The sequence below is a fragment of the Papio anubis genome, chromosome 6 (genome assembly GCF_008728515.1).
Source record: "Papio anubis isolate 15944 chromosome 6, Panubis1.0, whole genome shotgun sequence".
In the NCBI taxonomy this organism is placed as follows: domain Eukaryota; kingdom Metazoa; phylum Chordata; class Mammalia; order Primates; family Cercopithecidae; genus Papio; species Papio anubis.
In genome coordinates, this window is record NC_044981.1 from 46,379,531 (window position 1) to 46,407,150 (window position 27,620).

Below are 27,620 nucleotides of genomic sequence, written 5' to 3' on the forward strand. Positions count from 1 at the left end.
CACTATGTTTTGAAAGAATCAGAGTAAAAGAATCAGTCATTCCTTTCAAAATTCCTATGCCACAAAGAAGGTAAGTAAATTGCTCAAGGTCATGTTTTAAACTGGTTTAGAACTGAAAGCATCATCAGTCACCCTACACAGTCTAAATAACAAAAGTCAGGTTGATGAAAATGCATGATCAGTGAAATGGACAATGGCTCTCACATATACAAAACATGTGTGTTACTAAACAGGTAGATGCTCAAAAACACAAACACACTATAAACCACCTCATGCTAGTCTTGAAATGTTTTCTTTACTATTCCTTCTTTAAGTATCCCATAACCCTTTTAGCTCATGAACCATCTTGAAGAAAACACTTGATTCTACTATGCACATACTTTTATAAATTTCCTCAAACTCAAATAAATTGAGACATTCACTGGAGAAAAAAGGATTGAAATCTTACAATTGCCAAATGAATGTACAGTATGTATGTCTCTTATGTAGAGTTACTGGAAGTTCAAAATATTTCTGGGGATTTCATCATACTTTCTTGAAGATAGACATACCTGCAGTTGATTTCTATCCTGATAGTGCTAAAGACCCTCATAGAAAAAAAATCCCAGTAGCAAGATGTTGGATCATATAGTTGTAACCATGAAAAAGTGTACAAGAAATAGAAAAATTTAAACTGCAGTTGAGCAGAATTTCATCTCCAGGCATAACGTCAAACTTAAGTTGGTGAAGCAGTAGAGCCTAGAGGTGGTTGGGGGATGGATGGGTCTAGGAAGATGATTTGCCAAGAGGAGAGGGGAGAAATCAGTAGAAGAAAGAGCTTCTAAGTACATGTTTTCTATCTTACACTCAACACAGATGTTATATTTTCCACACAAAATCCTAGGAATTTTTTTATACCTCCAATAGCAGCTGCAGAGGGCATTCACAGACATTTGGACCTAAAAAATTTCATGTTTGCACTAGAAAGCCACCCTTTCTGAATTTTCATTTTGTGCATATTAGTGTATTTCTAAGGAGAACAAGAACAGCTAAATCAATAGAAATGCTATTGGTAAAGTAAATGTAGTAAAGATAGAATGCCTGTGTATTTTAAAGATCCAACCTGAAATTGAGTTCTTTGCAATTAGTCTATTAACTCTAAACTAGGAAAAAAAATCCAGATCAACCTGGGGAAATAAAATGGTGTGGGATCTTGGAGTAAGAGGCAAGAACCAGGACAATCAAGTACCAAAAAAGTTGAGTAAGAAATAAGTCAGATATTGACCTATGCCATTTTTGCTAGGATATTATGGATAATTAAAAGAAAAGGATTGGTAATGTTAGAATATTTGCACAATATTTGTAGTTGGCTAGCTATAGACATATTTAGCTATTCCAGATGCTATGGTGGTCATTCATTACTGTAGATTCAATTCTTTTCAGTGGACTTTTTCCCTTATAAAATTCTAAGTGGAAAAAAAATCACTTCAAATACTATGGAAGAGACTTAGTTTTCTCCCAGTATATCATTCCCTCTTCTACAATAACAGAACTCCAGTTTTTATCTTGGTACAACGCTAAAATGGTTACATAGGTTAACTTTGAAATTTTCATGTACTCTAACTGCTAGGTGTAATCACATGACTAAATTCTGGGCAATGAGATGTAAGAGAAAATGATATGTTCAGCTTCTGAGTCCTGGATAAAGAAGGTTGGATCCTATTTTCTCCCATCTGCTGGCTGGAATATGGATGAGGTGTGAGCCATAGTGAACTAGTTAGATTAGACCAAACCCCTAGTGATAGCCAAGCAATGAGGTTGAAGGGATCTAGGAGTTTAGCTCTGTGAAGACAGTATAATTGTCTGGGACTGCTTGAATTTGGGCTTCTTATACCCAAATTATTTACTTGAGAGAGAAATAAGCTTTGATCATAAGCACCATTATTTTGGGTTCTTTTAGAGACATTGAACCCAAACTCACATTCAACTAAAATAGGTATTCAATCATTCAACAAATTGAATTGGTATTTTAAGCCTGTCATATATCAGTCTCTGTTCTAATGATGAATTTGATGGAAAACAAAACATACCGGATCCCTGCTCTTAACAGAGTGAAGGGCTTCAGAAAATAATAAAAATAAAACAATATATAAGATAATTTCATAATAATAAATGCTATAAACAAAATATAGTAATTAGACAGTGAGCCATTGATTATGTAAGGAGAGAACTTTCAATCAGTTGATTATGGACAGCCTCTTTGAGGAGCTGACAATTAGGAAATCAGAATGACAAGAAGGAGTTTAAATATCTAAAGATATGAAAGAAGAGAGTTCTAGCAGAGAGACTGGTTTTTACCAAAGCCCCAGGCCATGAGTGTGCTTAGAGAGAGGAGAAAATTATAAATAAAAGGAAGTGTCAGATCATGTAGGATATTGTAATCAGGATAAGAAGTTTGCATTTTGTGTAATCGCAGAAGACGACTATTAAAAGGCTTTAAACAGGGCAGTGTTAGGCTGTGATTTTTAATTTTTCCAAAAGACATTCTGTTGTCGAAGCAGGATATATGTCTGACAAAAACAATGCTGGGTTTTCACCAAAACATGTTTTTTTTTCCTCCTGGTCAGACAGAAAGGCTATGTTGTTGAGTTTGCCTTGCAATTAGGTAGAGTCATGGGATTGACTTCTGGCCAATGGAATGTGGGTGGAAATGAGAGAGGCCACTATAGGACCTGAACCCTACAACTCCTCATGTGATTGTGCTGTACTTTGAGGACTTAGGTGATGGTGGTGTCACTGCTTGAAGGAACCCTGTCCCTGAATGATTGTATGGAGCAGAGCCTCCCTGTTAGAAATAATCCTTTACTGTGTTAAGCTGGAAGTTCGAGTATTGATTGTTTAAACAGTCAGCCTAAACTGACTAACACAGACTGCTAGTGAGGTAACTGAACAAGAAATGATAGTGGCTTGGACCAAAGGTAGCACAAGACATATGCGAAGAGATTGGATTTGGGATATAATTTGAAAGTGGGTCAAATATAACTTACTGAGGATAGGATGGAGCTAGCGAAGGCAGAAAATGTGTATGTATATATGATGATGATTTAGATTTTTACCTGAGTTGATTGTGTGGCTTGTGATTTCATTAACTGTAGGGTGGGGGTCCAGATGCGGAAACCTGGGAATTAGCAATTATATGCAGAGTGAGGGAAATTAAGCATTGTATTCTGAATTGGATACATTCTGAGATACTTAATTTCCATCAAATGAAAATGTTGGATGCATGAATCTGTATTCCAGAAGAGAAAGAAGACTTCAAGATAAAAGTTGAAATTATCATCCAATATAGGATGTGGATTCAGCCAACATTTGCAGTCACAATCCTGTCCACAGAATTGGTTGTTTCTCATAAACATGCCTATCCCTTACCAATGTGTACTGCTTTGCTCCACAACACTTACAAAGATCCACCCATACAGTTGTATTAGAGAAGAATGTCAGAAAAACATAAGTCTGGACAAACAAGTACACTTTGTGTAAAGAATTAGCTCACGGATAGACATATAGGTTTAAAAAAGGTAAAATTCCATTCCTAAGAGAATGATGGCTGCCACCCAAGTGTTAAAGAAAAGGATAAGATAAGGAAATTGGGAACCTCTTGAGAACAGCTAAATAGATTCTGCTGATTATTGCTGAGATTATAGAAAGAGGAAGGAAGAAAAGGTGATCATTGGAGTCTAATTCCATTTACCACACTGTCAGCTTAGGCCGTTGAGACAAGGACTGAAGCTGTCTGCAGCAACAGCTAAACAAAGAGATATCGATTAAAAAAAAAAACACACACACACACAAAAAACAAAGCAAAACAACTGGCTAACATTTAAAGAAAATATTATTGTCACTACTCTAAATATAAAATATGATCTTATGACAAAAATAAATTTGTAATACCACTGCTTCAAGATAGTTATTATTAACTCTGACACTTTTCTATAAATTATTCAGCATTTTTTTCTTTTTAAGAGTTAATTTGATAGGAGAAAGAGCCATTTCTTTGGTTTGTTTTACACTTTTGGTTAATAGTGCATTACACATTCACCCTCCTATTTGCTATCCACTTATATTTATCTTTTGTTAATTAAATGATCTTGTCCTTTGGCTTTGTTTTTAAAAATCAGCTTTTGTCTCTCTATTAAAGACTATTAATCTTCTACCCAAATATCCATTCTCTCCCTCTTGCTACCCCTAATTTTCAGCTGTGCTTAAGGCCACTTGAAATAAGACAATATTTCCCATCCTCTTTTGCAGCTAGGTGTGGCCATGTGACTAAGCCCTAGACAATGCCCTATTAGTTGAAACATAGTATAGCAACTTCTGGGAAATTTCTTTAAGAGACAGTGGCATGAGCCCTTTACCACTCCTTTTATCCCTGTCCTTAAAATATGAACACAATGACTTCATCCCCTTCTTGGACCATGAAGACAAGGACATCTTCTGTAGCTGGCTGCCAAGAATCACACTGGGTTTCAGAAGAGGAGTCACTATGCCAACCTTGGATTGTCCACATTCAAACTTTTACTTGAGAGAAGAATATATTTTTATTTTGTTTAAGTTGCTATTCTGGCAGCAAAATAGGCCCATGCCTATAATCCCGGCATTTTGGGAGGCCGAGGTGGGAGGAACACTTGAGACCAGGAATTTGAGACCAGCCTGGGCAGCATAGCAAGACACCTTGTGTATAAAAAAAAAAAAAAAAAGAAGAAGAAAGAAAAGAAACTAGCCAGGCATGGTGGTGCATGTCTGAGCCCCAGTTACTTGGGGGGCTGAGGTGGGAGGATTGCTTGAGCCCAGGAGTGTGAGGCTGCAGTGACGTAGTATCGCACCACTGCACTTCAGCCTCGCCACAGAGTAAGACCCTGTCTTTAAAAAAATAAAAATAAAAAAAGTTACTATTTTGTAGATTTCTGTTACTCATAGCTAAGCTTAATTTTAACTAATGTAGTTATTAAATTCAAATTTTCATTTTCAACTGAACACCAGTTTTAAGAGACTCCTTGAATACAAGGTAGTTGCTGGAAGACATCATGAAGTAAACTTATTTTATTGAATTCCAGATTTAGTGTCTTGACTTCACTCTTCCTTCTGACTCTTTCCTTTTTTACCATCTCCATTCCTTTCCCTCTTCGCCACCACCTTCCCATTGTGGATATGAATGTCTAGTTTCCTTTACCAGCCCCCTGCTGGCCCAACTGGCTTCTTTGTGGGAATTAGAAAGAGGTGATTCTTTAAGTGGCTGCAGTTCCCATCAGTTCACAACTTGGTGAGAGGGCTGATTGTGGGGACCAGATAAAGGTATCCCTTCCTCCAGGTGGATCCAGAGCCACACAGATCATATAACTTGGCAGGTGGAATCTGGGCTTTGTTTCAATCCCTTTCATTCCCTTGACTGGGTGCCCTTGTTCAATGAACTCTCTGTGCATGTTCACAGCTGGCTGGTCATTCTTTAGCAGGCTCAGCTCATCTGCAACAGGACTCTGTGATACAAGGAAACATATAAGGGTTCCCTAGCTCAGAGCTCAGTCCCTTGGATTCAGTATCGAGTATTATTTTTGTTACTCGTTTTCCTTGCCTAAAAATGGACTCTTTTTACGTGCCTGATTCCCAATTACTGCTGAGTCCTACTGGGATTCCATTGCTGAATGCATATATCTTTATTGCTGACACTGTTTTTGGTAGAAGTTACCAAAGCTTGTCTCTCTGGATATTTATTTTGCTTTTTGAAGCGCTTGGTACATATTTCGTTCTTATCTGAGTTCTCAGTTTTCTCTTGTGCTGATGTCTTATTGACTAGTGCTGGACAGGAGTATAGAGAGAAAATGATATCAGAAATTATTAATAGCTGGAAAATTCATCAAATATACTGACTCTTCTGTCAGTCATTAGGTAAATATGTTATTATAAAAATAACATTTAAAATATTCTTCAAATTTAAAGTATAAAAGAGAAAATCAAAATACTTGATAAAAAGAGTTCCCTATGTGTTTTAGGCAGTGCAGTCTCATTTTCTTTACAGGCTTTCTTTTTTCTAATTTCTGGAATTTGGAAGTATATTATATACTGTATTTCATTAGGAATTCTTATAGTCTGACTACTCTTTCCACCAACACAATCAAAGAGCTCTTGGCCTTACTCAAGTTATAGCACTAAGCACTTTTTATATTTTATTTTTCCAGAGTCCTCACATATAAAAAGAAACTTAAGTTGCACAGATCGATGTTGCTTAGACCTCCATGTCGTTTCCAACCAGATGTCTTTAAGGTTAAGAATAAAACTGATGTTATTATTGTTTTCTCCACTTGATATAAGCTTACAGGGTGATTTCTGTGCCCTTCATTTGATTTCTTTTCTTGTTCCAAATGCAAAGAGCATGGATGATGTCAAGTTGGTGATTTATATTTCATGTCAATGACAATGGTGACTATAAAACCACTGTAAACGGTATAGGCTCCTTGTTGGGTTTTTCTCATCTGAACTTTCATTTGTTGGACATAAAAATGAGTTTGAACATGTAAGAATGCTTAGTTGCATAGGTTAAAGAGGTTCTCTGGAATCAGCTCAGGTGAATGGTGAATGTCACCTCAGTTCTCTTGGCACGTGCTTCTTGTCCCAGCTAGGGGCAGTGATTCCTTAAAATCCTCTGCTTTCTGAGCGACACTTCACAGTGCTTGGCTGAGGCTAACAATACTCACAAAATATGAATGGGGAACAAAAAAGTAACTCTGGATGGTCAGCACTCCCCTTGACATTTCCAGTACTTATTGACACTGCCCTAAATATTTCTACCTGTCTGGGCTTTGCATTTTGCTGGCTACATCCTTTATTCCCTGATTTATTTCTACATGGAATTCACTATCTTGGTCAATGTTGCCAGCTGGTTCTTATGAGCCTCACCCTTCTCCGGAGCTGCTGTCTCTGCTGCTCGTCCAGAAACTTGATCCAGGCCGTTGCTGGCCGGCACTGTCCTGCTGCTGCCCAGTGTAACCGAGTCACGACTACGTGGAAAAGCCCAGAGTCGAGATTCACTTTATAGTGAACACGAAGGAGGAGAGAGAAAGAGAGGGATGTCTAATAGGCTATTTCGGGTTATTATCAAAGTGAAGATTAAGATGACTTTGAAACTCAGTGGCACAGAGACATTCAAAATGAGGGAGTAGGTGTGGAGGTTAAGGGCAAGTGGGTAAAGACCCCAGAGTGAATCCAAGCTTGTCACTTTTTTTCGAGTATCATGGGCTGATTCCTTAAACTCTGTGAGTCTCAATTATCTCATTTGTAAAATGGGGAACATAATATCTCCCTTATAGACTTGTGTGGATTACAGACATGAGGGATGTGATGCACTTAGCATAGTGCTCCACCCATAACAGGCATTCTGTAACTAGTAGCTCAAAACAACAGGTTCAAGAACTTTGGCCTTGGGCTTCTAAGCAATTTTCACTGAGACTTTGTTCAAAACCAGTTGAAGCAGGTTGTAATATGTTTTTAGAATGCAAAATACAATCCTTTGAGTCTAACTTTTTCTCTCCCTTTTACTCAATTAATTCAAGCCTCTAATCAAATGTTGCTTCTACGAGACCCTGCTGTATATAAAATAGCATTTCCCATCAGTTTCTCTCTCCTTATCTTTTTTTTTTTGAGACAGAGTCTGGCTGTCATGAGCTGGAGTGCAGTGGCGCGATCACCGACTCACTGCAAGCTCTGCCTCCGGGTTCACGCCATTCTCCTGCCTCAGCGCTCCGGGTAGCTGGGACTGAAGCCCGCCACCTACGCTCCGAGCAAGTTTTTGTATTTTTAGTGAGGCGGTTTCACCATGTTAGCCAGGATGGTCACCGATCTCCTGACCGTGATCCGCCCGTCTCGGCCTCCCAAAGTGCTGGGATACAGGCTTGAGCCGCCGCGCCCGGCCTTTTCTCATTATCTTGATTTGTTTTCTTCATAGCACCTACAACCAGACATTTTATATATATAAAAAAGCATATACATATATATAAAATATATACATGTATATATGCTTTTAATATATATGCATATGTATAGTCCTTACAACCAGACATTATATATATTTATATATAAAAAAGCATATACATATGTATACATTTTATATATACATATATGCTTTATATATATATGTATATGTGTTTGTGTGTGTGTGTGTGTGTGTGTATGTATGTATGCTTTTTGTTACTGCTGGTGGTTGTCTCCTCCTCCTCCAGCATCTAAGCTTCATGAAGGAAAAAGTTTGTTTTTTGTTTGTTGCTGTATCTCTAGTACTCAGAAAAACGTCTGGGACAAAGAAGGCATTCATGAATATTTGTTGATATTCCTATTTCATGTTTATGAATATATGGCATTTATTATGGTGACTATCTGCAGCCACCTATAGAGAGAGTTACATCTACTGGCGAGATTTTCCTAGTAATGCTTGATTTGATGCATGCATAAAAGTTCTTCTGTCTTAGAGAACAGTGGCACCAGCTCATACTATCAAAGCAAAATTCCCAGAGGGACCTGACGGGTTTCTTTATGACTTGCTGCAATCTAAAGCACCGAAACATCCTAGCCTCCATAACTTTTGCCTGTCTCATCTCACACATGACCTGGTAGCCAACCACAGGTGGAACCACGAAGTCTGTGACTTTCTTGGTTGGCTTGCTTTTAGTTGTGCTGCACTTCCCAATAATGAATTTGCATGGCCCTTTGTACCTTCTGGTGAGATGGAAGCCATTCTGTTTATTCTGTTTCAGTCTTTCAGTTACCCAATTTAGTCAGGCTTGCTTCCCGCTGCTTTTCTAACATATGCCTCCTTTATGTCTCATCATTCTTCAGCTGAGTATAGGGTACAGGTTCGATTGATTATCAGACTCCTCACGGTAATGAGCAATTTGCTGTGCAGAGGCTGAGGGCTGGGGTTGGCCAGGCGAAGCTTCCAAGACTTCTGCGCCAAGGGAGACTCTTGTTCATTTTCCTCTTTCTGTTGAGCCCAATAAACACAGGCCAGCTGCACTCAAAGATGTTGTAGCTCAACTTATCTAGTTATCAAGGACGTGAGGTATCACTCACCTCAATGTTGTATTCTGAAATTGTCTGAAATCTTGACAGGGTGTTGGGGTAAAGTGTCTCCTGGAGATGAGGCAAAAGGTAAGTGCTCCTAGGTTGACAGTGGCCAATGAGAAGATGTCTCCCTTGTTACTTTTATACTTATATATTTTCTCCAAAAGAGCTTAATGGTGTACACTATATTATTCCTAATGGGATAGGACTTTCTTCTGAGAAAAGATGCTATTTGTTTGATAGAACTAGGATACTATTTTTTATTTCTTAACTATAATATGTCTGATTTTCTGTAACTTAAAACCCCATAGGATGAAAATGAGTAGGTGATGTATAAATACTTTTGTGACATACTCAAGTGTCTGGATGGCGGCATCAGCTTGATACCAGAATGTGTTAGAAATGCAGACTCTCAATTTATCAAGATCTGTTGAGATAACATCTGTATTGTAATTGTGTTGCTTGATTCATAAGCACATTATAGGCTTGAAGTACTGATTTTAGAGCTAATATTTTGAAAGTTCTATTATTTTTATTTCAGAGGTAAAAGAAGATACTGTAAGTAAAACAAATAGCCTGTAGTAGAAAGAACATAGATCTGAATTTGATTTCAGCTACATTGCGCTGGTAATCTTTGGGTAAATAACCTCAGTTTTTCTGATCTGTAATGTGGAGAGGCAACATCTGCCTTCAGGGTAGATGTGAGGATTAAAGGTTATACTGTATATGTAAAAGTATTAGCACACACACAATATCTGACACTAGAGCACAGTAACTATTATCGTTCTCATTGGAAATCATACAGTTGAGGGATTGGTAAACTCTTGCACTCATTTGAAGTTCATTTAGTGGGAGGCCAGTAGTGTCACAGTGAGACCCTTTTAGATTGTCCTCTGGTGAGCTCTCTAGGACTGGATGAGCCTTGCCTCCTGGGGAAGAGGCTGTACCCACTCAACTTCTCATGGGACTGGGGATCCCCTAAGTTCTCCAGGCATTGGAAGCCATCATTTCTCAGAGACTATCCAAAGAGTAGGCACCTGAGCTCAACTACTTGGGCCTGAACTAGGCTATGCTTATGTGCCCTCTATCCTACCTCATGCTTGCTCTATTAAAAAGAGAGATCACAAAGGAGACTAAATCTCTGTGGGGGCTTGCCTCTTGTTGCTTACCATTGATAGAGGAGAATGTGAGGTGGTGGGGATAAGCATGTTGCCTCAGGTCAAATGTAGTCCCTCTGTAGCCTTTCTGCAAGATGCTGAAATAACAGGGCGCTCATTCCCTACTGGTCCTGTCATCCATGTGTTGCCTTGCTTTCAGGGATGCAACTGGTACAGCTTTGAGCCTTTTGCCCAAACAATATTATTTGGGCACACAATGAAGAATGGGAAAAAACAACCACCTTTTAATCTAAGAGTGATGCAGATGTGATGAAGGGATCCAGAACTGGATCTTATGTTAAAAGGAGAGGAGAATAGACATTCTCCTAAAACAACTTAGGACTTGAGGTCTAATTCTCTCTCTAATTCCATACATACAATTATCTGGATCATCTCTCTTCCAGAACATTTTATCAATCTGGAGTTTTGTATTTTCTATTTTAAATATGAGAATATTGGATTAAATTATTTTTCCATTTTTAAAGTCAATGGTTTATTTATTTATTTATTTATTTTTTCATTATTGTTTTTGTAGGAACAAGGTTTTCCATGTTACCCAGGCTGGTCTTGAACTGTGGTCTCAAGTATCCATCTGTCTCGGTGACCTCCTAAAGTGCTGGGATTACAGGCATGAGCCCACGCCCATCCTATTTCTTATTTTTTGATCTCACTTATGCACCAAGATGAAAAACCCAAAGATTTTTATAAGTTTGATAGGTGCATCATCATCTTTCATTGGTTTTAAACCATAAAATAAATGGAGTAGTTTTTCTCTGTCTTTCTCCATATAAACACTATATTACATTGAAGTGTGGGAGGAGTTCATGCATCCGGTGACTTTGTTTTCTGGATATTACTTGCTTTCCCAAGCTCACACCTCCTTGAAGATGTCTGGTTGGCTCAGTTTTAAAATTGCTCTAAAAGGCCGGTAAAAAGCCTATCTAAATAATTTGGAAAGGAGCATCCCTTATCTAAGATGAGTGAAATATTTTCATTCCAACTTTAACGGGAAATAGTTTCTACAACTGGCATGACAATTATTTGTAGTAAGAAGTCAGTGAGGGAAATGGAACCAGGAGATCTAAAAAGAGATACGTATAGTGGATCAAAGGCAGCAACTAGGATGGGGGATGAGATTCAAAAAGCGTCTTTCCTCTAAACTGAGGAAATAAAATGGCTGAAGTTACTTTTAGCATTTTTCTTTAGTCTTCAATTTTTATTAAACTTGATATCAACAGATAACAGGCCTACAGTTGAACTCACATTCTTTTTTTTTTTTTTTTTTTTTTTTTTGAGGCGGAGTCTGGTTCTGTGCCCAGGCTGGAGTGCAGTGGCGGATCTCTGTCACTGCAAGCCCGCCTCGGGTTCACGCCATTCACCTCAACCTCGGTAGCTGCTGGGACTACAGGCATGCCTTTCGCCAGCTAATTTTGTTTTGTATTTTAGTAGAAGCGGGGGTTTCACCGTGTTAGCCAGGATGGTCTCGATCTCCTGAACTCGAACTCACATTCTTTTTGTAAGAATTCATCTTGAATAATGTTACTTCCTTATGTACTCCCAACCATGAAGAACTGATTGTCTTTGTTATAGCACCATGCTTTGTATATAGCCATATGCTATTGTGTTATATTCAGATATATGTTACATTGTAGCCTTTATATTATTTTGTAGCAATTCCTATTTATATTTTTGCCTACTCCATTGTGAGTTCCATGAGGATAAGAAACATATCTTGATCATCTTTGTCCTCCCAGGGACTAAGTTAGTACTTGGTGTCGATGATACTCAATAAATGTGTTTTTAATGCTGAATGAATGAGTTATAATAATATGCAATGCACTAATATGTAAAGAACCTATTATAATAGTGCTTGTGTGGAGAAGTATTATAAGCAATCATGGATTTTCCATATTACAGTGGAAATTTCTAATCTAAAACAAGATTCGAGCTGATGCTAGCCACATCTGAGGTATAGAGAATGTTTTCAAATTGTGTGGCTCTAAATGGAGCTGCATTTAGAATGAGGCTATTATTATACAAATCATGCATTGGTATCTAATATTTCATTTTAATAACCAGACATTTTATCAAATATTATATAAGTACCTTGATACGTAAAATCTGTCTTAGAAACAGTATCAAATGAAAAAAAATTGGCTGAGCAAGTGAAATAATCCACATGGAAAAGATAATTTACATACCAAAATGAAAGTGTTCATTTGAACTAAAGATTTAAGCTCAGAAGATTTAGCAGAAGTAAAAAGTTCTACTTAAAAAGCATTAAATAGGTCACTGAATATCAAGAGCCTACTTGCACCCAGGTGGCCAGTTATTATTTTTTAACCTTTACATTTATATTTAATATAAATCATAGTGGAGAAGGGTATCTGATAAGCCCAAAGGGATGCTTCTGTAGCACTGCAATTCTTCCCTCCTGAAACTTGCGGGCATTTTAAGATGCTGCCTATTTTGAAGAGTACATAACTTTAGTCCTTTCATCTTGCAGTAGGTAAAAAAGTTGTATACTCTGACAAATCACCATTACATTTTAGTTTGTGACACTACAGTGTCGTATATGTCTATAGATGTGAAATCGTGATTTTCCAGAGAGGAACTCCAGGCTGCTATAAAGAGTTTGAATCATTGCCTGAGAAGCGGGCTCTTACATGCTGTGGTGCTGTTTCACAGGTGATTTGTGGATATTTGCTGAGTGTGGAACGACTGTGTGCCAACACAAGCCATCCTGACCATCCTACCCACTGCCGGGTATTATTTGCTGTTGAATGTGGCCCTCTTTCTGGCCCTTTTCACTTTTCATTTCACCCTGGTGGGAGCATTCTATGCCCCTCACAAATCAGTGAATCAGAGACCATGCTAGACAGAAGCAGTGACACCTGTTTTTCGTTCTACAGCTTCTCAGATTCACTTTTTACATGACCAAATGTGTAGGGTCTGAAGTAAGAAACTTGTTTTGCAGTCCTCCTCTCAAGCTTGTTTTGACTAGTTCTATTGACCTCCATGCCCTGTGGTTAAAGCTGGGTCAGTGGCCTTCAATCAACTATTCGAAAATAGTATATTTTTTTCTAAAGTGGATGCAAAAGAAAGGAAAGAGAAGGAGTGGGAGGAGAAGCAGCACACTGGGGTAAGCACAAAGCTCTTTGAAAGGGTAAAAAAGGTGGATATTTTACAGACATATAACAATGTCTTATGCCTTAGCATTCAGCTGCATTAAATAATTCCAAAGATCCATTCTAAATACATTCAGGTAATTGGATGAAAATTTGGTTTTGTATACAGATGTTTAGGATCTCATATAAAGTCTGTAAAAGAGACATGGATTTTTAAAATATAATTTCCTAAAATAAGGTTAGTCTGAGACTCTACAACATCAATTCTTGTAGCAAAACCTTAGCTATCTGTGTCTACAAGATCACTATGTCTCTGTGTATTCCTAGGCACATATTCCTAAGGATCCATGACACACATTAAAGAAAATAATTTTAGGAGATTTACTTTCCAGAAAACCTAAAAAAATAAAATTCATGAGAACTATGTATGCTAAGAAGGTACACAGAGTTCTAGGAAAATGTGTATTCCAAGTGATAGTTCTGGACCAGCTTGGAATTTGAGTGAGTCAGCAACTTTACATTACATAGGCAATGTCCAGGAAATACTGTCTCCTTTCATATTATAAATATTGGTATTATGATGAAGTTATACATGTGTACTCATGAAGTATATTTTGTTTATTATTATTATTTTTTGAGACGGAGTCTTGCTCTGTTGCCCAGACTGGAGTGCAATGGCGTGATCTCAGCTCACTGCAACCTCTGCCTTCCAGGTTCAAGTGATTCACCTGCCTCAGCCTCTCGAGTAGCTGGGATTACAGGTGCACGCCACCATGCTTGGCTAATTTTTGTATTTTTAGTAGGGACGGGGTTTTGCCATGTTGGCTAGGCTTGTCTTGAACTCCTGACCTCAGGTAATCCCCCCACCTCGGCCTCCCAAAGTGCAGGGATTACAAACGTGAGCCACCACACCTGGCCTGAAGTGTATCTTATACTCTCCAGTTTTCCTTTTAGCTATTTGTGTGAGAATATGTTTGCCATAAAAAACCCCCCAGATTTATGCCTGAATATAGATTTCTATATTATTTTTTATTCCAATTGTTTAAAAATGGTTAAACATTCAGAGACCTAGAGTAGCAATTACTTGGGTAACTCAAGACACACTCTGTTCTGGTTTACATCATTCAGAGAATTCAGGCAAATGCAAATGCAATTTGACCTTTTTTTCTTTTCCTTGGGTACACTGACACCCATCTTCCTCTTTCTCTTAAATGGATCATATCTTTGAAGATAACTAGCTGATAGTATTTACTTGTCATCTCTGGTGGGCTGAACAGTATTCTCAAAACTGTGAATTCTTTGAGGAAAGGAACCCTGCCTTTTATCTGTTTTTGAGTCCCTTACAGAGCTGGACAGAATTGCTCAATAAACCTAATAATGGGGGTATTTTTAATAATACTCCTATTCAGCAGAAAAATACTCTTTGTGGAAACATTCTTTGTTCTCATAAACTTTCATACAGTGGGTAGATATGAAATGTTGATGTCATTAGGTTCTATTTTGTATTATTAGAGAAAGGGAGTTCGGTCCCCAAAACACAATCATAAACACAATAAATACGCAATATTAAAAAGTATTCATTATCTATGATGTGGAAAGCTGACAGAGGGAGCAAAGAGGTTAGCTGTGACGGGGGAAGGAGCAAAAACTACTCTTTTGCTATGGGCAAGGCAGGATCTGGTTCTGAGGCGTGGGGGTGGGGGTGGGAGAAGGACAAATCAATAGAATAGACTCTTTATATTCTTTGCAATTTTTGAAACGTGGTTATTCCTCAGTCTCAAGAGTCTAGACTGGATTCCTGGGAGAGCACCATGTCTCTAAGTGCTGCCAGTTTATAGATTGTGACCATCCAGCCATCTGTCTTTGTCATTCATAAATTGTCAATCAGATTTTCTTTGGGGGCTGGCCTTCTAGTGTGTGTTCCCTAACATCAGATTTCTGCATATCATTTTCTCAAGATATCTACCTCTTCGCAGTTACCTAGAAAAATATACCTTTTAAGATGTGGAGGTGTGTTACAGGGATTTCTTCAGGGGACTTGAATTGAAGCTGAGATAACACTCTGGTATGAATTGATTTTAGTCCAAATTTAATTGGGTCTGTTAGTCTATAAATATGAGGTTACCAGGTCCTTCACAGTGTGTATTTGGAAGAAATATGGGGGAAGGAGTTAGGTATCATAACTTCAATCAAGGAGAAGGAGGAAAGTCAAAGGGCCAGAATCAAAAAGGCTGAAAAAAAGAGGAGAGAGGCAAGCCCGAGTGCTCTTTGAACATCTGATGATTTCACCCTGCAGGCTACTGGAAATGGTGGCATCCTTACTTCACATGATTTATGAAGAGCTCTTTTTTTTTTTTTTTCAGATACAGTTTTGCTCTCATTGCCCAGGCTGGAGTGCAATGGCATGATCTTGGCCCACTGCAACCTCTGCCTCTCGGGTTCAAGTGATTCTCCTGCCTCAGCCTCCTGAGCAGCTGCAATTACAGGCGTGCACCACCACACTCAACTAATTTTGTATTTTTAGTGGAGATGGGGTTTCACCATGCTGGCTAGACTGTTCTCAAACTCCTGACCTCAGGGAATCTACCTGCCTCGGTCTCCCAAAGTGCTGGGATTACAGGCACGAGCCACTGCGCCCGGCGAGCATTGTGTTTTATTTGACGCTGACTTTATGTAAGACAGCATCCTTCCCAGAAGGTTAATCAATCCACCCACAGGGTTCCTGAATGAGGGGCCTGGCAGCATCCTGCTTAGCACTCCCCATTCACCACCAACAGGAGGGGGCTGCAGCCAGCTCTCCAATGATCACCAGTTTTACTCTAGTCCTTGTTCCTAGTCATTAAGTGACTTTTTGGTCTTACCACCAGACATGCAAATATCATGAGAGTCCAATCAGAGTTACATATGTGTCCTTGGCATTTTTGTTTTTTGGACAAGTTTTCCCATGTTTGGAAAAAGAAGTAATTCTAGATGGACGAACACAGCATTGTGAATGCACAGCAAAATCCAAATGTTTCAAATGGCAGCTGAAAAGCTAAGAATTAAATGCATGAATAAAGGAGCGCATTTCTAGTGGTAACTGCAGATGGAGAAAAACAGGTAATTGTATAATCATTGCTGTTTGACTGAGAAGCAATGAAATGATTCCTTTACTTGCTGTTAAAATGCGATGTACTTTTAAAACATAATCTCCAAATGTGAATACGCTTAAAAATAAATATGAAGAAGCAAGTTCCCATTTTCATTTAGGCTGTATGCTCTTTGAATAACCATACAGATTCTTCCTTTGGCCTGAAGCCAATAACGGTATTATTAGCATAATAATGACACACAATAGCAGGGGTAATGATTATGCTCATGTCTTAGGGGCCAGGAAGTTTTCCTAGACAGAGGTGTGTCATGTATCCTCCCAAAGTTCCTGTAGGGGAGATAAACAGCAACCAGAATTATAGTCATTTTAGTGGTGAGAAAATTGAGATTCAAAGGTGAAGTGACCCAAGGACTAAAGGGCTTCTCTGGGATACCCTGGACACTATAGAAATCCATATAATGCTGCAAAACCTAAGAGTGGGCCTCAACTTGTATGCACCATGGGGACTGCTTCTACCTAAACTTTGACATTATTCTCTGCACAGGAATTTCCTCTTTCTAGAAACAATCTTGCTTAGCTTGCATTCTCTGCTCTCCACTGCAGAATCCCCAGGGTGTGGCAGTTGAGAACATCAACTCTGTAGCCAGCTGATTTCCGTCTTCACTATCCAGGAGACTGCACATAAGTAATCTATCCTCGCTTGGTCCTCATATCTAAAAGGGGATTATAATAGTTGTGGCCTCAGGGATTGCTAGGAGGATTTAGCACTGTGCTGAGTAAGGCATGTAAAAAGTGAGTTCAGAGGAGGCTGACTCAAGTTCAGTCAAAGGAAAGAATGTTTGTCAAGAGCAAAGATGGGGGCTAGAGGTGGAACAAAAATTAGGTTTGAAACTTCTACCAGTGGCTGGATAATGAGATACACACAACAGATTATGAGAATGAGACTAATGGCATCCATACGATAAGGAGCATAAGTTTTTGTTTCTGACATGTTAGAGAGAAATTTCCTAAAAGGTACACAGTGTGATTCAGTAAACTATGTTCAGAGTACTATTTTTCAATGAGTCTAATGATGAGGTTTTTCAGGCTACATCTTAGAATGGCCTACAATACAATAGGTGGCTCAATGCCAAAGCAAAGGTACAGAAAGGCACAGTTTTGAAGGGCAACCCACATTTTCTGGAGCAAGTGCAAGGCTAGTTCTGTGTGGTACAGTGTGAGGGTCAGGAGCACGGGCTGCAGACAGCAGGCCTGAGTTGGGAGCCCAACATTGCCACTTCCTGGCTATGTGCCATTGGACAAATTACTTCATTTCCCTGGCTCTATCTATAAAGTGAGGGTAATAAAATCATTCACCTCATAGTTTTATTATGAGGCTAAATTAGTTGGTATATGTGAAGACTTGGAGTAGTGCACTGGCACGAAGTTTTTTGTATTATTAATCAAAGGAAGAGAGTACAGAATATCTAGAAGAAAGTGGACATATAACATAGGCCACACATACGATAAACCATATTTCTTGCTGCCGCACTTGTGATGACAGTCAAGTAGTGAGAGTTCAAGGTCACACTTTCTGCAAGTTCCTAGCCTGCAGGAATTTGATATGGCTGATTAGAGGAGGAACCATACACTCTGATAATCAGCCCAGTGGAAGGCTAGGTTGACATCTGAAATGAAACTTCAGGAACCCAATTGAACAAATGGTGAATGAGAGGTCATTTCCCTACTGTGAGCTCCACAGGTGCTTTCAATGACTTCAGATGCATTTTCTAAGAGCGAGCATGAAAACAAATAATAGTCATTGCTAGATATTCTTCCAGATTCTCCTGTGAGAGAATTCAAAGTTTTTTCAAGAAAGAGTTCTGTGTCCACTAAGATACACGTAGCTCTTCAAGGGCCCACATTTTGTGCACTGGAGAGATCTTGACTGAAATCATTTTAGTCTAAAGAAATTTCAAAGTGATAATAAATATTTATCCATCTTGACTATAAATCTCAATAAGGAACCAAAAACATTTTACGTGCTGCAGATTCCTAATGAATCCTGTAAGACGAACTGGATTCAAATATACTTCTCGAAAACTGAGGTTTGGCCTGATAGGTAGGGCAGTAAGACACAAGTCAATTAAATATTGGAAAATCATGGATTTAGTATAAGATTAGTTGATACAAGTTCTTTCTTTTGAGAATCATGCATATCAGTTATTTATTAAGGCCAATCTTCATTTACGATAGAAAAATGCCTTATCTATATTTACAAGATTAATGACAGCTTCTTTCTTCTTTGTTTTAAACCGTAATTAAATTTACCTGATTATATTATTTTTAAACTGCTAGCCATTTATTTTGATTACTATGAATTATAAAACAAATTATTTCTTAATAAAAGCATCAAATTATTAATTATTATTAATTTAAGCTTCATTTGATTATTATACTTCAGATGTTATCTTTATGCCATCTTGGTAGAATAGCGGGTCATCTGTTCACAGTTTAAAACTTTACTGTATATATAATGTACATGTATATCCATATCACCAAATTCCTCGTGAAACTAATCCATTGAACTATAATGGGACAGCCAGGTGGGAGGGGGTCCCTGGAGAAACTCCAACCAGCTTGCCCACTGAGGTGGAGCCTCAGGAAGTTTGCAGCAGGGAGGAGCCTGGTCCTTCCTCCTCATGTGTGGAACCTGGGATTCAAGTTGCATGCGAGTAGCGCTCTCCAGGGACTCTGGCCCTGAGAGAGTTCCTGTTTCCCCTTTTTATTCCTTGTCACCCAATAAAACCCTGTCTTACTCACCATTCAAATTGTCTGCAAGCCTGAATTTTCATGGTCATGGAACAAAATAACCCCATCTTTAGCTGAACTAGGAAAAAGTCCTGCAACACTATTATATATGGAAATTTTCTAGATATTAAGCCAAGAAAAAAAAACATGAGTATAATGCTTGCTTTCCAGCACATCTTACAGATCTAAATCTAGGAATGTAATCTAGTAGCATAAAAATATATATGTGTGACTTAGTTGCAAAAGTATATAAGAAACAGTTAAATTTGACTGGCATGACTTTTGGTTCACTTTTCAAAATTCTTTCTTATTAAACATTTTCCTTAAACTCCTAAAACTGTATTTATTTTAAAATAAAGCATTTGGGTCTGAAATGAAGTAGCAGCTCTTCAATAAATCACTCCCCAAAATACCTTCAATTTATATATTTACTCACTTCCTCACCCACTTTGATTCTGTTATCTTCATCTCTAGGTGAGAAATATTTGTGAAACTACAGATATTATTTGTATATGACTATAAAACCCATGTCAATTTTGAGAAGAGAGATTTTAAATAAATTTCCAAACTTCTGGGACTTTGTAAACCAATTTATGTATTGGATGTGCACAATAGTATTAAATTAGGTTTTAAAATATTTTATTTCACTCATGCCTAAAATTAAATGAGTCTATGTTCACATAGCAAAATAAATAGGGTTGAAAAAGATCTTATGTAACTTGTTTCTTTTTCTTGGTATTGTTTTAGAGTGAATATTATTTAATTTCCAGTAAGTTGTGTTTGTGTGATGTAGTCATAGATTTATAAATTGGATATTTTTAAGGACTCTTGTTATAAAATTAGAGCCATTCTTCTTTATTTTGTTCTCACATATTGCACACAACCTTACACACTATATCCGATTTTGTTATTGGGTTAAATTAATTAATTAAACTATAAGATCAATTGGGAAGTCTATCATCCCTATGCTACCTCTTAATTTGTGGCTTTGAACTGTATTTAGAGGCTTGTTCTTATGGTGAGTCTCAATTAGGGGAAAAATTAATATGTTGGAGTCTTTTAAAAAGAGGACATGTCATGGGTCACTTTGCATTGTTCAGATGTCTGCAAGAATTCAAGAGAAGTAACACCACCTGACTCATCTTGTGCTTTCTGCCAGCTCACCTTTACATCACCACTAAGGCTGACTTAATATTCTTTTTCTCAGACACCAAACAGCATCAAGGGAGGCCTCAAACACCAAGAAAGCATTTTGGGAGGAATTCATCAGTACCAAATACACATACATATCCTCCTTTTCTTGCTATTTCTTTAAACACATTCATTTGTATCTGGTATGCATTTAATTATGCTTTCAATTTCTGTTATATATTCATTTATTCAACAAATACATAGATTACTGATTAGGTGCCAGACATCATTTTAGATGCTGGTATACAGCAACAGAAAAGGAAGCATTCTTGCTCTCATCGATACATTCTGATGAGTGAGACAGGCAATGAATACATTTACACAAAGCATATAATTTTAGGTGATGACAAGTAGTATGTAGAAAAGTAAAACTAATGAGGCAGATAAGGAGAGTAGAGAGTGCCAGTGGCAGTATGATTGATAGGGAGGACTTGGTATTTTATCACATAGGGTGATAAGGTGACATTTAAGCAGAGGACAGAATGTCAGAGATACAATGGGCCTTGTAGGCCATTCAAAGTAGTTGAGTCTTGTCCTGAGTGAGAGGGAGAGCTTGTGAATCTTTGGAAACACAGCAGTGACTTGGTCTGATTTACATATAATTGTGCATCATTCAGGGTGAGGTAGAGAAAACACGATAGGAAACAAGAGGGGACAAAACAGGAGGCTATTGCAGTTGACTAGGTGAAAGAAGATGGTGGCTTGGACTAGGGCAGTGTTGGTGGACGTGATGAGAATTACAAGATTCTAGAGACATGTATTGAAGTTCTATCCAATATGATTTGATACATACAGGATGACTCTTTGTCCTGGTTTACATTGGACACCTCCTGGATTATTAGGAATAGTGCTTTCTTTCACTCTCAAAAGTGTTTCAGTTTAGATGATAATTTTTATGGTCCCTTCTTTATTAAGCACTTTGTACTTTCAAAAACATTTCCTCAAACATAATCTCAAAAATCCCTGATGCCATTATTCTCTCTTGACTGACAAAAAATCTGAAGCTGAGAAAGTTTTAGTGACTTGTCCAACATAGTCATAGCAAATCCAGAATTTCAAACCAGGTCTTTTGGCTTCCAATCCAATGTTCTTTTTCCTACATCCCAGTGACGTTCTACCTATAAGACACAAACACACTATTTATTCCTTTACTTAGTGCTTGTTCATTTTCTAAACATCTATTGTGATGTGCCAGGCATTGTTCTAAGCAGTTAGGACACATCAATCAACCAAAGATCCCTGCCCTTTTACAGTTTACATTCTAATACACGCAAAAAGGGTAAGAAATAATAAATATGATAAATAAGTAAAATATATAGTATGTTAGCCTGTGATGAGTACAATAGAAAAAAGTAGAGTAGGATAAAGAGAATTGATCCAAAAACACTCCCGTCTTAACCTAGAGGTGGTCAAGGTAGGTTAGAAAAGGTGAGTGAATTAAGCCGGAGAGCATTCTAGGCAGAGGGAACAGCTAGTGTGAAGGCTGCAGGCAATAGCAAGTCTGCTGTGTTCCAAGAATAGCAAGAAAGCAAATGTGGCTAGGGCAGAGTAAGCAACAGAAGGAGTCATAAGAAAGGTCAGATTGACAATGGGGTCAAATCATGTAACCCTTTGCAGGCCACTGTGAGGGCTTTGGTCTTCCATCTGGGTAAAATCAGAATCAACTATGAAGTTCTGAGTCATGGAAAAGCATGCTATGACTGGTGTTTTAAGGGAATGACTGGCTGCTTTTCAATAATAAACTGTAACAGGGCAAGAGTAGAAGTAGAGAGACTAGTTAGGAAAGTACTGTAGTATCACCATGAAAAATGATGTTGCCCTGGACCAGTAAGGTAACAGTGGAGATGGTGAGAAGAGGTGAGGGTGTGGCCACGTTTTGAAGATAAAATCAACATTATTTCCTTAGGGACTGTGTGAAGAAAAAAGAGCTGGTAAGGATTATTCCATATTTTTGGTTATATAACTGGTTGGAGTATGCTGCTAACTTACACAGGAAAGGCTGTGGGTAAAGGAGGTTTGTGAGGAAGTTTTAGGAGTTTTGTTTTAGACATTCTAGGTTTCCTATGTCTGTTATGGATCAAATGACTAGTGGGTGTATGAGCATCAAGACACACCTGAATTTCAGGATAGAGATTTGGGTTGGAGGCATATGTTTGGAGTTGTCAGCGCATACTTGGTATTCAATGCCAGGGCACTGGATGATACCATTGTGGAGATGAATGGATATGGAAAAGATGACCAAGAACTGAGTCTAGGCACTTCAACCGAAAGAGGGCAGGAAGAATAGAGGGAATCTGCAATGGAGACTTGGAAGAAGCAACTACATTGGAATAAAACCAAGAAAGAGATTGGATAGGCAAGTAAAGAAAATATTTCAGCTAGGCGGGCTGGCTCACACCTGTAATCACAGCACTTTGGAAGGCCAAGGTGGGTGGATCACCTGAGGTCAGGAGTTCGAGACCAGTCTGACCAATGTGGTGAAACCCTATCTCTACTAAAAATACAAAAATTAGTGGGGCATGGTGGCACGCACCTGTAGTCCCAGCTACTCAGGAGGCTGAGGCAGGAGAATTGCTTGAACCTGGGAGGCAGAGATTGCAGTGAGCCAAGATTGCACCACTGCACTCCATCCTGGATGACAGAGAGAGACTCCCTCTTAAAAAATAAAAAAAAATTTTAAAAAAGAAAGTATTTCAGAGAGGAGGGACTGATCAACTGTAAGATGTTGCTAGTAGGTCAAGAAAGATGAGGACTGAAGATTAATCATTGAATTTAACAGTATGGAAGTCAATGGGAACTGGACATGAATTGTCTGGTGGAATGAAGGGGCTTGTAATTCTGTATGTCTGACAATTTTTCAGATGATTCCAACGTTGCTGGTCTATAGAACACATCTAGGCACCAACAGTCTAACGAAGAAGCAAAGGGATTAGATCAAAGCACGGGAAGGAAAGGGAGAGCCTGTGACTACAGATGCTAAAAAGTAGATTGTGATCCTATGCAAATTTCTCCTGAATGCTTCTATTTTCTCAGTGAAATATAAAACAAGACCTTCAGCTAAAGGTGATGGGAGAGGACTGCAACATAGTAGTAGGCAAGCGGGTAGTGAATGGACTGGGGATGCAGAACATAATTGCCGGGAATCAGCGTATCAGGGAAAATTCAGGTATGTGGTAATGAATTTATAGTGAGAATAGTAGCATGCTTGTGTGTGTTTCTTCAACCATATTCTGCTACACAAGTACAGGTGCAGGCAGGCAGAATTAAATTTAACTATAATTTTAGTTTTATTTGGGAACATCAGGAACATGAGAGAGGGTCAGAGTGTTGAGAATCTTCCCAAGAGAGTGATTAAAATAATTAACAATGAAGTTTAAGCTAGATAAGGAGAAAACAGAGACCATGAAGAAGGTGAGGGGCAATGAAAACAGACAGAATCAATGTACCGAAGGTCATAGTCGAGCGGAAAGAGAGTTCAGGGTACAAGAAGGAATGAGTTGGAAAATTGCAGGTAGTGTTCAGAGAGGGAACACATTACACAAAGTTACAGGGGGACAATGGGGAAGGCATAGGTTATGGGTGTAGGAACAAGTGGCTGAGCCTGAGTTGAGGATAAGTTCTTTGGAGAAGAGGAGGTCCAAGAACTAACACACCAAGGAAGTAGATTATCCATAGCAGTGGTTCCCAACTTTAGCTGAATCAAAATCCCATGAAGAGTTACTAAAACTCAGATTACTAAACCCTACTACCAGAAATTCTAATTCAGTTGGTCTGGAGAGGGGCCTGAGGATTAGGTGGTATTGATGTCTCTGGTTGGAGACTACATTTGGAAAACATGGCCTGCAGGTACATTAAAGTCACTAGTAATGAGGAGAGGAATAATATGGGAGAGAGGGACACTGAGGCTGGAGTTAAAATTGCCAAAAACAAGGGAAGGAGGAGTAACCCAGAGGTGGGTAGAGAACGGTTTCAGTGAGGTGTTGCGGAGATCATAATGTGATGATAATGCAATGCAAACATTTGTCTTACACTTCTGCTCTGTGTCAGTGATTCAAGCTTCTGAAATCAGGCTGGTTTCTGTATCTGTCCTTTATGTGCAATGTGACCTTGGACCAGTTGGTTACCTTTGCGTATCTGTTTCCTCATCTCTAAAGTAGGGCTTTTGTTACCCCAAATCCTGAGGTTGTGGGGAAGATGTATGAGTTAAAAATGTTAAAGTGCTTATTACAGTTTTGAGACATGATGCTCACTAATCTCACCACAGTTGTACCTGTTATTTATTAAACAAATAATAAATTCTTATAGAAAGAGCACGTTCTTTGTTTAAATGAGTTCTCCTGAAACTCCCTATGTTGCCCTGAAACTGGTCTTTTGCCTCTGGCTTGATGGTGAACTCTATACTTTCCACAATATTATTTGGAATTTTAAGATCTGACTCCCCATAACAAAGGGAACTTTTGGTGATTTAGACATTCATTAGTTTGAACTAGCAATGTTGTAAAGGACATTGACATAACATGAAAGTATTGTAAACTATAATTATGATCATTATTGTTTTCTGCAAAGGTCCCTTATCCAGTGATGGGAATGGATTTAACCACAGCTTTTTTGTGATCTTTTTATCTTGAATCTCATACACGACCACAAAGACAATAAAAAATGAAACTACAGGAGAAATAAATAGAAATATTTCTCCTACATCTTCAATGCCAATATAATTTCACTGGATAATGTAACCACTGTAACTAGCCTGTACACTGAGTTTAAATTATCTAGATTATGTTTCCTGCATTATGCCCTATGCAGTATAATTAAGAAGAGGTATTAGTGGCTGCTCACCAAAGCTTGGGTTCCATGTTATCCATATATTTCCCCCGCCCTGCAGTGGATGACTTTCCTAAAAAAATTATTTAAAAAAAAGAGAGAGAGTGGGAAGCAATTTAACTAATGATTTTGTTTTTCATCTCCAAAGGGAGTTCCCCAGAGTCATTCAGCTGAATATATTTTAAACTTTATACCATAAAGCGTTAGTCTTTCTAGGTCATTGTACTGCATCTGAGCCTAAAATTAAAACCATAAATAGTTAAAGCCTTAACTTTCACAACCCTGTAAAAGCTTGTGAAAATAGACATTTCCCTTCACCACTTACTGTGCTTATTTATGTAAGAAATAGCATTTCAAAAAATGTGACTTAATAAGAAAGTCACCCAGAGTATAAGGGAAGGGAAAAACCAATTTAGATGTTTCCATTTTTCTTTTCCTTCTAATTACTCACTCGTTCTTAACATCAGGAGTCGTGCTATTCTTAATCCATTTAAACAGGGAGCAATAGGCCATCTCAAGCTAACAGTCAAATCAATATTAAAATGTGAAAGGGGGTGGTAAGCTTAATATCTCCCATAGCACCATTCCAATGCTGATCCACAGCAGATAACTAATAAATCTTGACTTCCTGACACGGAGTTTCACTTCCAGACCTTTTATTATTTGACCTGCCTACACAGTCACCATATCAATTGTTTTGAAACAAACCTTCCTTAGCTTCCAGCATGCCTGTCTGTTGGCAACTCAGCCCGCCTCCATACTACCTTGTAAGGCAAGGGCTGTACACATGGGAACTATGTTTTCCAGAATTCTTGCTAGCTGGGTTTCTGATTAAAGGTCACCAATGAAAGACACTTTTGAAACTTTTGGGACATTGAAGAAAAGCAGAAGACATACTTGTGTTCTTCCAGAAAAAGCAAAAGACATGTACCATGGTAGAAGTGAATCTTAGAGTGTGGAGGGAGTTGTGGAAGCTGCTGGCATGCCCCGCAGGTCGGCAACTCCTGAATTTCTGAAAGCTTGGGGAGAACTTCTCTGTCCTTTATCCTCTATCCCTTCTAATGGTCTTGAAGCTCCCAGTTTCCTATACTGTATCGATCTAGAGTGAAATACCATTCTCCTTGACAGAACCTGACATAGTTAGATTAGGTGGGAGGAGATGAGTTGGGAGACAGAAGTTATCCACATGAATCCACTGGTATAGACCAGTTTATTAGGAGGCAGAGCCATAAAGTAGCAAAATTGATATCATCTAGAAAGATGCAAAATACTCTCGAGTTGAACCAAGTAGGGGTTAAGTCAAACTCAATACTGATTAGCTGTTTGACTTTGAGGAAGTTACTTGATTTCAGTTTGCTCATTTGTAAAATGAAGTTAATGATAGTACCTACCTTATAGGGTTGTTATGTGGTTTAATGAACTAATGTTTGTAAAATGCATAGAATAGAGGCTGATATATGGTTGCTACTAAGATTTTTTTTTCTACAGAAAAATTAATTTTAAAAATTAATTAAAAGAAATACACATTTTGATATTTCCTTAAAAGTGGTCTGTTTTTAAGAAAATCAGTGTCAAACTAGAAAAGATTCCAATGCTCCAAGCATTACTAGAATGTGGACATTTTTGAAGTTGTGTTGAATGTGAATCTAGCAGTCACATTGGAAAATCAGCAATTGCACATTTTGGAATATTCTTTTTCCCAGTGCAGGAAGCTCCCAAGCCCCAGTATTTCTGTCTATATTATGCAACTTGGCCATTCACCTTGTTCATGTGCTTTAACTCTGAATGATTTAGGGCTGCTTATCCAAAATCAAACACACTCTCCAAGGATGAAGCACTGCTACTTTCAAAGATGTTCAAAATAGCATTGCAGAGAATCCAAAGGGATTCCAACTGAGGAGTTGCAAATACATCCTAGGCAATGACACCATCACTGGCATAAGCTTATGGTCTCAGAATAACTATTTTGAAAAGGATAGAACTCTTTAGTTGATGCATTTAAATAATTTTCCTGGTTTATAAAAACCCATGAGTATGTGAGGGTTGTCCTTCATAAATTCTCAGGGATTGCAGAATAAAGAATAGCAAAACACAACTAAAAAAATAATAACACAAACAGCTTCAAGGACAAAAAGTGTAAGCTGCAGGATCTCTCTCTATTGCTGTTGTTCTTGTCACAGCTGGTGAAGGTTGCCAAGGTTGCCCTGTTAGGCACAGACAGCTGAAAGTTCAAGTTTGGGAAAATTTGGTTTCAAAAAGCAGGTCTTTTCAGTGACAGAGCAAGACCCTGTCTCAAAAAGAAAACAACAACAACAAATAAGCAGACCTCCTCATACTGTAGCAACCTCATGT

General features: G+C 38.3%; 1 protein-coding gene and 1 long non-coding RNA gene across 8 annotated transcripts in view; one reads left to right on the forward strand and one right to left on the reverse strand.

Moving 5' to 3' along the window:
- LOC116268612 overlaps positions 1-27,620 on the forward strand; it is a 158,705-nt gene that overhangs the window by 100,475 nt on the left and 30,610 nt on the right. The window lies entirely within an intron of this gene.
- The window catches only part of LOC101014738 (patched domain-containing protein 4), a 215,974-nt gene that overhangs the window by 60,367 nt on the left and 127,987 nt on the right, over positions 1-27,620 (reverse strand). The window lies entirely within an intron of this gene.